Genomic DNA, 13,286 nt, shown 5'->3' on the forward strand with positions numbered 1-13,286 from the left:
CTGAATGGATGAATGCCTCTTAGTTCACACTTTCCATCAGAGTTTTTTAGGTAACAGTTACTGATGCCAGTTGGTTCTTGGCAATAGCATTAAACTTCAAGCCATAGACAGTGAGGACCCTTGGACCTTCTGATGTGTGGCGCAGGCCTTAAAATCTTTACAGGGAATACAAATGGTGATTCTAAATCAGGTTGATCTTTCTCCTGCTCTCCTTAAACTTCCTTTCCTCTCTAGTGTCATGTCCTGCCGCTGTAAAGAAGTTAAAGGTCTGTCAAACTGGTATTTATTCTCTGCTGAGTCAGGAACTCACTTTATAGCTGCATATTTTTTATTCCCTTCCATCTAGGAGCAGTGATTTTGGGCTCCAGTCAGGTGATGAATTCTGTTGAGAAATCCTTATAGGAAGAGGGTACATCCACATAATATTCTGAAGTACCCAGTTGGCTATTACTCAGAAAATGAGGTTTATAGGTTTGCAGCCTGACAACTCTTATATTCCTACAGTTCTTGACCTCCGATAAGATATTCCCACTTACAGTCTCAAGGTGGTGCAGTAGAATGTTGAGAGAATGTACTCCAAAGCTAGATAGAACAATGTTTGAGTCCTGCTGATATCATTATGTGATTGGCCTTGAGTTTTTCTCTGTGCTCTCCAGAGATAATGATGACAAAGTGTCATATACAGCATGTAGTAAGCATCCAGTAAATATCTTATAGTTTTTATTAGCATTTTCAGCTAGTGACTTCATCAAGGCCCATCTTCTCTTGTGATCATTAATAATATTAACCTCAGTGTATGTCTCTGCTTCAACTTTATAACAAGATAAGAATTCTCTAAATGGCATTTCATCCACAGTTCTCCAAAAATATTTATATTGGGATTTTATAAAAAATATTTACCTTTTAGTATAACTTTAATATATTTTGAGAACTACAAATTTCCTAGAAATGGTTTGTCCAGACGTTATCTGAAAAAGTATGTCATTTTAATAATTTCCTACTAAAAAGACTTTGTACTGAGCATAAGGTATAGTAGGAGAGATTGAAAGCATGTGTATAGGGAAAGCAAGACATGTAACAAGGCCATACTTTAACTCCTTAGATTACATGCTATGTGAATTCGCATCAATTCCCTACCTTAGTTTTCCTTCTTTTTCTTCCTTTCTTTCTCTCTCTCTCCTTTCTTTTTCTTTTTCTTTCTTTCTTTCTTTCTTTCTTTCTTTCATAAAATGATAATAAAATGTATGAATATGAACAGCAAAATTCATAGGAATTTTATGGCAATAGATTAAGATGACAAACACAGGTAAAACACTTAGAATAGTGTTGGGCCCATACTTAGCACTTAGAAATGCCAGCTCCCATCCCAATAGCAGACTTTACCTGAATATGTCCAAAATCTAGTACCTACAGTGATAGACAAAATAGGAACAAAAACATTCTTAGCAACAAGTAGGGATTTATAGTAAGTACTCCCTATGTCTGCTATAATTTCAATGAACTTCTGTTCACCAAACAGTGATACTGGGAAATGCCATTTGGAGGATGTCCAGGAAACTGTATCCATAATACAATATACAACCTTTTGAAACGTTTTTTGTTCATAGCCTCCCTAATAGTGACACCCAGGGGGAAAGTGAGGCAGCACAGCTCAACACTACAGTCATCTGATCTCCATGGTCACTGCTGACTGAGAAAGAAATAAGAACTATACTGTCATAACTGACAGAAGTTCTTTCCAAGGCATATTGAAAAAAAAAAAAAACAACGGTTGTCTGGTTGAGACTTTTTGACATAACCAAGTTTCAATATTGAGAATAAGTAGTCCCACATTTTCAGTCTAGTGAGACTAATGATTGAGTCCCGTAGTACAGAGATGATCTCTTCTTTGGCTTTGCATAGCAGAACACAGGCTCAAGGTCTCAAAAACTGCTGTTGAATTAACAGATAGATAAATGAATGAAGTTTGAAGATATTTAACAAAAGCTGCATTTATCACTTGCCTTGCATAAGATTGGAGCCCAAGAAATAGTTAATTAGTTAATTGGAAATATAGTAGGAGGGTAGGTGACTCTTGAGCCCCTGTGACTCAGGCATGATTGTAATTTTTCTTCAACATCTCAAAGCATTTTAAGTAGCATCTGCTTTTCCTAATGAATGATTTTGAAATTTTTCCAAATACTTACTAGCCAAAAACAGTCAGCATATTTTCTATAACTTGGCCAGAATTATAATGTGTAGAGAAAAAGACAGGCTAATTTTTAAATGGAGTAGAAGAGGTTCTGTGTGGGGGACTGGGTTGCCCCCAAAGCTCTTAACTCTTAGTGATTGGTCTAAAAAGCATTTGAAAATAAATAACACTTCATTTATTTTATGGTTCTCACTCAAGCTACTAACCACAGCAATATGCCTAATTCTCTCCAACTTATAAGCCAGTAAGAAAAGTTTTCTTATGTGAAATAGACCAATAATATATTGACTCATTACTGGTCCCCTTTTTAGCTCTCTATTGTATTGAAGATTGGAGCTTCACTGTACAGACCTTAGGCCAACTTTAAGACATGATATTCTTTCAGCTATTAGAAATGGTCATGAACCTTTTGAGTTATATTCAAATATCTGTGAAAACATGGACTATTTCATCTCAAAGTGAAGTCCACATTTTACCAAAGTCTCATCTATCTATCTCATCAGTAGTCTGAAAATAATTAAAGGAACACAACATAGAACTAAAATACTGGCCATCCCATGGACACTAACTCCCAAAGAAGCCTATTTTTTTTTCAGTTAAAATCACTGTAATCATAAAGCCATCTGAGTCTAATTGATTTCCATACAATAGACAATAATACTTTCTAAGAGATTATTCTATTACTAAATGAAAACTGCTGAAACTTTAGCTTGGCTTGTTCTTGGATTTTGGTATATATTCTTGATTCAATTAGGTTTATCCAACCTTATTAAGACAGTTCTATGGGCTAAGTTTTTTAATGCTAGGGATTTATCCATGCTGCATGATAAAGGTCCTATATATTTTAATAGTTAACTAAAACACAACGCATGCTATAGCTGTTTCATCACTGCAGGATCTAGAGCTGCACTGTCCAATGTAGTAGCCACTAACCAAATGTAGCTATTCAAATTTAAAATTTAGTTAAAACTAAACAAAATTGAAAATTCCATTTATCTGTCACTGTAGTCATGTTTCAAGTACTCTTATAGCTGCATATGGCTAGTGTATTGAGCGGCACATATATATAGGACATTCCCATCATTGCTGAATGTTCTACTGGACAGCACTGATCTAGGGCAACCAACAAAGATATCCCAATTACAGCAGCCTTAATTAATGTCTTCAGGGTAAGCCACACGGTGTTGCACTTATCTCTATTAGCTCTGTAAATCAGAAGGAAATGTGTTTATCCTGGGTGACATGGAGTCCTCCATTGTCAATTACTTGATTTGAGTTTCAGGATTCTGAAATTCCATGTCACTATTTTTTTTTTTTTTTGTCTGCTGTTCTCCTACCATTTTTCCACTTAACTCTTTGTTTCTCACATATTTCTTTAAGAATGGCGGCACAGTGTCTGGCAAGGGGTAAGGAGAGAAAGGAAAAAGGATTAGAAGGCACACTGATGTCTAAGCAATAAAACCCTGGTGTTCTGGGTTTAGACGTTCTCACATTGTAAGAAGTTCTAAAGTTTCACTTTAGAAAAAGAAGGAGCCTTTAAAGGGTTGATTTCTGCTTTTTCTGGCAAACCTTAACTTCCTGGTTCAAAGAAAAGACATGTATAAATGAGGCCCACAAGGCTTCTTTGACATCAAATCACTCTTACAGCACAACATTTTGATGAGTTAAGTGTAAATGAACCAGAAACATATGGATTAAATTTCTCCCATGATAGTAAGAGGTTAGAAAAATGGAAGGGGAAATATGCCTGGGAAAATGCATTTGGGGGCTTGCTGGGCCTTCAGTGCTTAAAACTCAGAGCATATTCTTTTGCTGAAAGCAAAATGTAAAGTGGAAGCCGTCATCTCAGCTATGTTTCTTATGCAAACTTCCAGGGGAAATTGGAAAAGACATTTGGGTTTCCCTTCAAGTTGATAAGACTATAGTCTAGATTGAGAGAAGACTGTGGCCATATCTGGCACCATGGTGGGAAAAAAGGAAGTGTGTGTGCATTGGGGTGGGGTGGTGATGCTCCCTTCCCTATGCCAGTGTGCAGAGTCAGCTGATTCAGTGGGATGGCCCTGGTCCATCAAGGTCTCTTAGAAGAAACAGCATTTTGTGGAAGGCAGGCCTCTCTGTATTTGAATATACCAAGAGACACTAATCTGCCTTTTTGGGAGTCACTGAAAGATTTGAAGTGGAAGAAGATACATGATCAAATCATTCTGGCAGCCCTGTGCAGGGTGGATGCAAAGGAGGAAAGATATAGCTGGAGGAGAGTAGATGAGAGATGATGAGGCCCAGAACTCAAAGGAAAATGTAAGTATTTATGAGAAAGAACGTTAGGGCTTGGTGATCCACTTGATAGGGAAGATGAAATGAGGTAATTAGGTAGGAGTTAAATAATTTGTCCAAAGTCACATAAGTTTTTTCATATCCAGCTCCTTTTTTTACCCCAAAGTTGATGAAAACATACACCAGGCAACCAAGGATATTAATCCAATCACTGATAAGTATTTATTGAGCACATGTCCTGGCAAGACATTGCTAGATGCTTGAGGTAATGATGCTGAGTTTAGAGACAATTACTGCTGTATCGGGGAATTAGCTCACTAGTATCTTAGATTATTCTCCAAAATCATTCCTGGAAACAGACCAGATAATCCAAGGAAAACTAAATCATTCATACTCCAGCTGGATTCCTTCAGACTGGTTGCTGTCATACTTTGGTGTAAAGGTTTTGAAACAATTTTGAGTTAAGGGAGAGCTGCCTGCTTTCTCTAAATCAGTTTGTCTGTAACAAGCCCTTGGCCAGTCTTACTTGGCAGGCAGCAATATGCTGCATTAGAGAAAATTGCCACTATTAATATTTACGGGCATTATAAATCACTACCTCCATCCAGGGTTTTAGACTAAGATGCACCTTAGGCCATTTCCCCAAAGAAGCAACCCATTCCTTCAAAAGAACAATACATACCCTTATATTGTCAATGGAAGTGATAGCCTTTCTGTCCACGGCTGGTCTTGGTCAAGAAACAAAGAAAGCATCTCTGTTTTTCCTTCACTCAAGACTATATGGTTCTATGAGTTCCCACTTGATGAATCCTTGTGTAACATAAGGGATGAAAGAGGGAAATGGTAGGATCACGTCCCAGAACTCATTGCACTGACCAGTGCACACCTACAGCAAGAAAAGTAGTAGAGCTGAGATTTAGATGAGGTCTATCCACCTCCTAATCCATGTTCTTTCCACACCACCACCAGATGTAGAGTTGAAGGTAAGCAAATTGAATGAATCAAGTTAATCATCTCTCCCCCAAATTGCCTCTACTAACAGATGCCACAGAGAGAAAGGATAGGGAAAGGGCACACTGCAGACCAAGGAATAAATAAGCCAAACTTTGTCACCCCCACCCACATTCACTATAGTATTTCTAACATAAGCTTAGATGTAAAAGACACGATGGTCTCCAAATACACAATATAGTGACTGATAAATACATGATGATGTGGAGATACATGTATTCTTGACTGGGACTTACCACATTTGCTGTGCTTTGTGAAAGATTATTACTTTCATGTTACTGTCAACTATCAATTGCTGAGTTCAACTATGCCAGTTCAAGTTTACCTATATGCCTTCTGTGAAAAGAATAAACTTTTTTCTTTATACACACTAAAAGGAATGTAGTGAACATTAAACATTTATTTACTTTAATGAGGATTTGATACTTCTAAAACTTCAAAGGACTGTCTATTGTTTTCAGAAAAAAAGTTTAAGCCCCTTAGAGTGGCATGGCTTCTCATGAATGGCCCATATAAAGTAGACCCTAGTGGTTAAGAGAAAGATCTGAAAATAGTGTGAGTTTGAGCCTGGGCTCTACCAGTTCCCTGCTGTGTAAACTTGGCCAAGTCATAAGATCTCTCTCCATGTCAGTTTTTTCATCTTGATCATGAAAATAGTAATTCTACTACCACCTAAGGTTGTTGGAAAATTAAATTATTATATGTAAGGTCTTAGAACAGTGCCTGACATATAATTAATACTCAATAAATATCAGCTATTAATTGTTTTGCTCTTGTATTAACTCAGAGCTGTCTTACCTAGTATTTGTGTCTAAGCCCAAAGTGATTGAATTAATGCTAGTCATTTCTAGAAATTGCCATTTATTTTTGATAACATGTGAATTACTTTTAGACTCAAAGTATAGACTTTTTTTCAAGAAAAGGTTTGGTTACATCTTCCTGTCTGTAAGAGAAATGTTCTTGTATTTTTGGAGCTTTGTGTCTTTTCTATACTTTTAACCTTTTGGAATATAATAAAATTTTCTGATACTGCTCTTTGCTCCATTACTATTATCTCTACTACCATCACATTGTTGCTGCTGTTGGCTACCATTTCTTGGCACCTTATTATGTTAGGCACTGTACCAAGTGCTTTCTCTGCATTGTCTACTTTAAGTCTCACATTAAACAAAAAAAGAAAACCTGAAGAGTAAGAACTATTAATTCATTCAATTCATATTTATTCAGGGCTTTCTTTGTGCATGTTAACATTCTAGGCACTGAGAATGCAGTATTTTAGTAAAAAACAAACAAAAATTCCTGCCTTCATGGAGCCTACATTCTGATAACTTCTGATCCCTCATTTTAAGAAGGTATCTGTTTCCTCCACCATTCAGAGTAAGCAACCAGGCCCAAGGTAATTGGATTCTAAATCCTGTGCAAAGCCCCTTTTCAAGGCGCCATTGAGAGTTTTTGGTTTTCCTTCAGTTTCTATTTCTTCCTTTTCCCTTCCTAATACCCTCCATTTCCTGCTTAGAGATCCCTAGAATCCATGCTTTCAACTTTTCAGACTGGAGAGATTGGTTCAGGGCTGGGGAGGTGATCCAAACTGGTCAAATAGGAGTGAATTCTGGCATCTTTCCTTTATATGCAGGAATAAAATTCCTCTCTCTCTTCGTGGACAGCATGATGTGTATACATGAAGCCTGAAAATGCTTTAGCCATTTTTGCCTCCATGAGGGAATTAAGGGTGAGAATGAAATCAACTGCTCAATCAGTTGAAATCAATTCCGAGAGAAATTTAGAGAAAAACTGGAGTCCCAATGAGCCACGAGCCTCTAGTTGAAACTATGCCTGATGCTGTCTTATTTCAGAACCCATAAGATTTGCAAGGCAAGGAATTCTCTTTATTTTTTACCAGTTTGATTTTGGTCATACATGTTTTTACTGCTGTTTTGTTTACTCTGTAACTGAAAGAATCTCAAACAATAGATAAAGCAAAGGTCAGTGCCAGTTCTTCTCCGTCCCCACCCTTATCTTTCATCTCTCATCATCTTATCCTTTTTTTTACTCTTCCTTTTTAACTTCTCTTTCTTACTTCCCTGCTATTTCACCCTCCCAAAATTCATATGGCTCCTATCAACACTACTGGTGGAAACATTAACAGACATAATAATGAACTCCTGAAATATTTATTTCATAGAAAAATATGTTAGGACTGGAAGGGACTTTGAGAGATAATGTGTTCCAGCCCCTTCCTTCAGGCAGATAAGCTATTATTATTCTCAGGAGGCAAATGAAGTCCAGAAATACTAACTGACTTGCTCAAGCTAGTTTATGTCAGACTAGGGAATAAACCCCAAATCAAAGGGATCAGAGAATCTCAGCACTCAGTAGCTATAAGGATTTTAGACATCATCTGGATCCAACTCACTTATTTTGCAACTGGGGAAACTGAGTATTGATGAGGGTTAGTGACATGCCCAAGGTCACCTTGCTAATCTGTAGCAGACCTAGGACAAACACATAAACTTGCTGAATTTCTCTCTAGTGCTATTTCCACTAAGTTAAACTGCTTCTGCCTTCTTAATTTGTTTTTTAAAGTGTTGGCTAATTATTGAAAATAATATGCAAATACATGAGGTTCAATGCTCATTCCAATTGGCTTGTTAAGTGCTCTGTATTTCCTTGATCTCTGTGGGAACTACATCTATTGATAACAGCAGACCCCAGGACTCAGAAACAACTTCAGTCACAAATTCATAAATACTTTCTTCCTCTTTGCTTACACATAAAGTATCCCTAGTTATTTTTTAATACAATATTTTCTTTTCTTCCTCTCAAAGTTAATTCCCAGCATTCATGGTGGGAGGGGTGTTAGACACTAAAAGCTTGCCTCTCCACCACTGCACTTACATGGAGCAGAGTGGATTTTTATTATAAGCATACTTCTCTATCAACAACTACTTGGACGAGATTGTCTCTGGACTTTAAAGCTAAAAGAAACTGAGGCAGGGTTTTAATTTCTATAATGACAGGAAATTTCCCACGTTGCTCATCCAAACAAGTATTGTTTTTCAGCCCAGTGGGCTAGAGCTGGTGCCACCAACCTGAAGATATCTTGAAGTGCTTACATTTTTTAAGTTCAGACTTAAAGGCTCTTCTCTCCACTCTTCATCAGAGACTAACACAGCCAGAGGTCAAAGACCTATCCAATCTTACTCCTAAGTCCACAATTCACAATACTCTGGTCAGAGTGGGAGGGAGAATCCTTCCCTTGCTAGCCTTCCTAAATTTTTTTCATACTTAACAATGTTCCCTAAGGAAGCAAGTTTTAATATCTACAATTGTATCAGCCAGGATCTTTATATTTAAAACAACTCCAAAGTTTTTTTGGTCTTTCATTCCCCTCCCCGAGCCCCAATTATTCATGCTGCATGTGTGATGTGGGTCACCCAGAGATACCCCTTTGTGTCCTCATTGTACTTATTCACTACCCAGGCGAAATGGGAAACTTAATATCGCTGTGACAGAAAGGAGAGTTCCAGAGGGTTTAACACAGCAAATATATACTCTAGTCCCAAAGTGATACATATATTGTGTTCAAAGTCATTGGTCAAGAAATGGCCACATCTAATTACTGGCAGAGCTAAAGAAAAAGATACAGTATGTGTGCATAGTCCTAAAGACCACCACTACACCATTTAAATTATATCATCTCTTGAAATACTAAGTTAACTGAGGAAGAAAGAGGAGGAAGTTGAGAAGGACAAAGGGGAAGGGCATAAGGGCTAGTGAACTTCAATCATTTACTTACAAGGCTTAGATGTTGGTGTTTTCTTTACCTTGTTAATAGAATATAGACTTTTTTCTTTTTCATTGGGAGATGGAGAGAGTCTGGGAACCCACAGGATAAGTTCCCCAAACATCATTAAGTAGCCAGTAAGGATATGTATGACATATGTCCTGCCTATCTCTTTTTTCTATTCTTTGCTATACTCTATCCAAATAAAAATTCTTGAGTTCTTTATTCTTCATTACTATTCAATATTTTCAATAGCAATTTTACTTAATAAGCTTAGTTAATATTTTTACATCAACTGAACGATTACATTAAAATCAGCCCACAAATTCTACTGAAGTTGTCTTTTCTAATCTAATGCTTTCTTGCTTCGTAAGGCTACAACTAATGAAACACTTTAGACCTTGCTAGATTATTTTTAATCTATCAAATATACTGTTTGGAATAATTTTGGAATATTATTATTTTGAATTAGAACAGACCTAAAGCTTATAGATAAAACCTGATACCTTTCCATCTGCAGTAAGGCTAACAATTTTAAAAAAAGCTTTTTTTCTGGCACTTTCTTGCCCTAATATAGACCTTTTCATCTTTGGAGATCTGTTAAAAATTAAAAACAGCTGCACAAATCATAACTTTAGAGACAAATGATCTTATGTCAGTGAGTTATTCTCTTTAGGTGGTGCTTGGTTTTCTTGTCTATGATTAAGGTTGGTGTCCAACTTTTCTAGTAGAATTACTGCTTTTATTTTATCTGAGCTTTAACACTGAAAATTTATTCATGAGTTCAATTCTTAGTTTTAAAAACTAGAAGCCATTTGATAGGGAGTCATGGATTGGAAGCAAACTTGTTACTTACCTCTTTCAATGTCTCATTCATGCAGAAACAGCCTCTCTAGTATGAAAGAGAAATAAACACCCAGCCTCTTTAAAACTCTTGTAGTAACAGAGAACTTATTACATGAAGCATCCAGCCCATTCTTTTTAGGAAGCACTAGGGGAGGGGTGGATTGGGGTCGATCATAGTGTTGGAATGGGTTGAAATGCCGTAATACTTACATTTAAACAAACACATGTTTATGTGCTTCCATGCATTTATCTTATTTCTGTTGTTTTTGTACATATAGAACAAATCAGAGGCCCTCTTTTTGTATCAGTCTTCGCATATTTGAAGTTAGCTACCATAGCTCCTAAGCTTTTTATTTTCTTAAGCTTGTGTCAGATGTTCTTTATATGAGATGGGTCACAGTTTTTATTATTCTCCTTTGGGCACGGTCATTTGTCACTGTCACTCCTTAGGGCACAGTGCTGCATGTGTGAATCTTCTTTTATTGGGATCTCTTAAGGTGCTGCATGATGAGTTACTCTCTGTCATGTTTGGAGTAAATGTGCCTTAGATAAGCTAAGTAAATGTACCTTAGGTAAATTTTTATGGCCAATTAGGAAATAGTCTCGTTGTTTTAAAAGTTGGTGTGAGTGTAGAATCATTTTGTATATAAGTACACAAATGGAATATAGATAATAAGAATCAGTCCTGTGGTCAAGCCTCATAAAGATGGGACCATTTTTAAAACAGAATAATAACTCCAGTAGTCAAAGGACACCTCTGGTAATTCAATGGGCCCTTAAAAAGCAGGCATCCATTCACTCTTACATTAAGGCTCTCTGTCACCAATGTAACTCAGTTCTTCTCCTGGGTCTACTCTTCATGATGTATTCCCTTTTCTTCTACCAGAATCAACTAAACAACCATCACCTCATATCTACAGTTCATGTCCTCAAAGGGATCTATTTGGTCTATGAAATCATCATTCTCTATTGGACAGAGCTTTTGTACCAGTGTATATTATAAGCTATGGTTTAACCTATCAATTGTCTTTCTTTAGGTTAGATGGCCACCCCTGGACCAATAAGGCATGGTCAGGAAAGAATTGGAACATGCAATATAAAATGTGACTTCCTTTTAATAAGGAAATACCTATGGTTGTCACCTTGTCAAGAGCACCGGGCACTGTGACATGGAGAGCCTTATGGATTCCTTTTGGGGATCAAAGGAGAATGAGAAGAAAAGAACACAACTCTACACCTGGATCAACTCATTGACTGTAAGTGAGATTAAGACAACTCTTTAGGGTCTTTTCTGAGGACAACTTCCTTAGGTCTTAAAATTCAGGAACATACTGTTGGTAACTAATTTCTAATCAATTAGAAATGCTCCAGATAAGGGAAGAGAAGGTGAAACCATTGCAGGGTATATGAAAAGCTTCATGAAGGCAGGTACACCTAGATACTTACCTTTAAAAAAAACCAAACCTAATACTAAGCAGACAGTAGGTCTCAATAAATGTAGATTGGTAAAAATCCCTTAAATGAACGTGCAAGGACACCCCAGGATTACCTTAAATATATATCTCTTAAAGGGGCAGTCTAGACATTGTCCAAATGGATAGCAGGAGATAAAATTCTATGGTGCCTGATTACTAAATCAACATTTTGATTACATAATGATTTCCTATGTTTTGAAAGAGAAAAGTCAGATAATTCAATTACTTCTGAGCATATTCTATGGATATTATTTCACCCTAAAGATTAAGCTTTTTCTGTATCATCAAAACAACTTGAGACAATAGACTAAGGTTAAAATAAGTCTGCTTTCCCCTTAGTTTAAAGAAGAATTTTCTAATGATAGTTGTTCAAATATGAAATCAGCTTTTTAAGAGAAACACCTTTATTTTCAGAGGACTCTATGGGATGTCCATCTGACATGCATGTTGTGAAATGAATCCCACCATCAAATGGCTTATAAGGTCCTTCCTGAGGTTCAGTGATTGATTTGATTCTATCTATATTTATATTGTTTTTCTCTACATCAGCAATGGCAAATACGTGACCCAAGTACTATCAATCGCTCTCCCATGCCCATGGCAGACATCACTAATCAATACAGCTACTGCTAGCAAAGTGGAGTTAGCACTGTAGATGAAACTTCTTTGATGATGACCTTAGACTTTGCTTGTATTTGATTCTGTAGCCTCATTGTCTTAAATTGAGAATGTGGTGGCAATGTGGTTGAGTATTTTATGTCAGGTTTGCTGTAGATTCCAATACCCCTACTTACAGCTTTTCCTGAGTACAACTCAAATTAACATTTAACATGAAATCATCAGTCTTGGTCAGTTTCCAAATGCATTTATTTTGCTTTTTGCCCTGTTTTTCCCTACCTATGCAAAGAAATTTTTTTGTTGTTGTTTTTTTATCCCTTTCAGGACTAACTTAGAACTTTCCTGAGGTAAATTAAAATTCATGTCCAAACCTCTGAAACCGAGATTTATTTCCTAGATTGTATAGTTTTTCATAGAGCAGGAATCTAAGCAGTATAGTTGAAAATCTCTTTTAGTCAATGTACTAAAGGAGTATTTCTGTCTAGAAATCAATTAGGTGGGGGAAAAGAAAATTCACTTGACCAATGAGGAATTGCGTTCTGATTTCAGTGATCATCAGTAAAGAACAGATCTACCTATATAAAAGGTATCTACTTATTGGAGAATTTTAATTAATTAATTCTGACCTGCTCCTCCCTGTTGACCACATACATGCACACCTGCTATTATCTCCATCTGCATATTTCATAGGAATTTGCAATCCTGTATGAGCAACCCTCCCAATATGAGTTTCATCATTTTCCTCTCTTTAAACCATCTCATCATCCTGTATTGTATATTATTCACTAACTTAGCAAACACTGAGCATCCATACATGCTAGGAATTGTGAAATGCTGTAAATAGCAAGGGATGAGCATATCTAGTTCCTGCTATTATGAAGTTTATGATAGAGTAGATCTAGAATAAGTAATTACATAAGCGATTGGGCACTAAAGCTAGAAACAGAGATGTGCACACTCCTGTCTTTTGCTCAATCCTAACATTTAATAAATCACTATATTCCTCCAGATTATATTGTCTAAATCTCCTTTGAATTAGAATCTTCTGATGCATTCCTACTTTGACTGCCAGTGCTCACTCTCTTAT

The 13,286-nt window shown here is 36.6% G+C and overlaps 1 long non-coding RNA gene across 1 annotated transcript in view; it reads left to right on the forward strand.

Annotated features, from left to right (window-relative positions):
* Nucleotides 1–13,286, forward strand: part of LOC125912541 (uncharacterized) — a 139,943-nt gene that overhangs the window by 113,352 nt on the left and 13,305 nt on the right. The window contains exon 2 of the long non-coding RNA XR_007454773.1: nt 11,144–11,362. This is a non-coding gene — a long non-coding RNA (uncharacterized LOC125912541). The remainder of the gene's footprint in view (nt 1–11,143; nt 11,363–13,286) is intronic.

This window comes from Panthera uncia, assembly GCF_023721935.1.
Source record: "Panthera uncia isolate 11264 chromosome C1 unlocalized genomic scaffold, Puncia_PCG_1.0 HiC_scaffold_4, whole genome shotgun sequence".
NCBI lineage: Eukaryota > Metazoa > Chordata > Mammalia > Carnivora > Felidae > Panthera > Panthera uncia.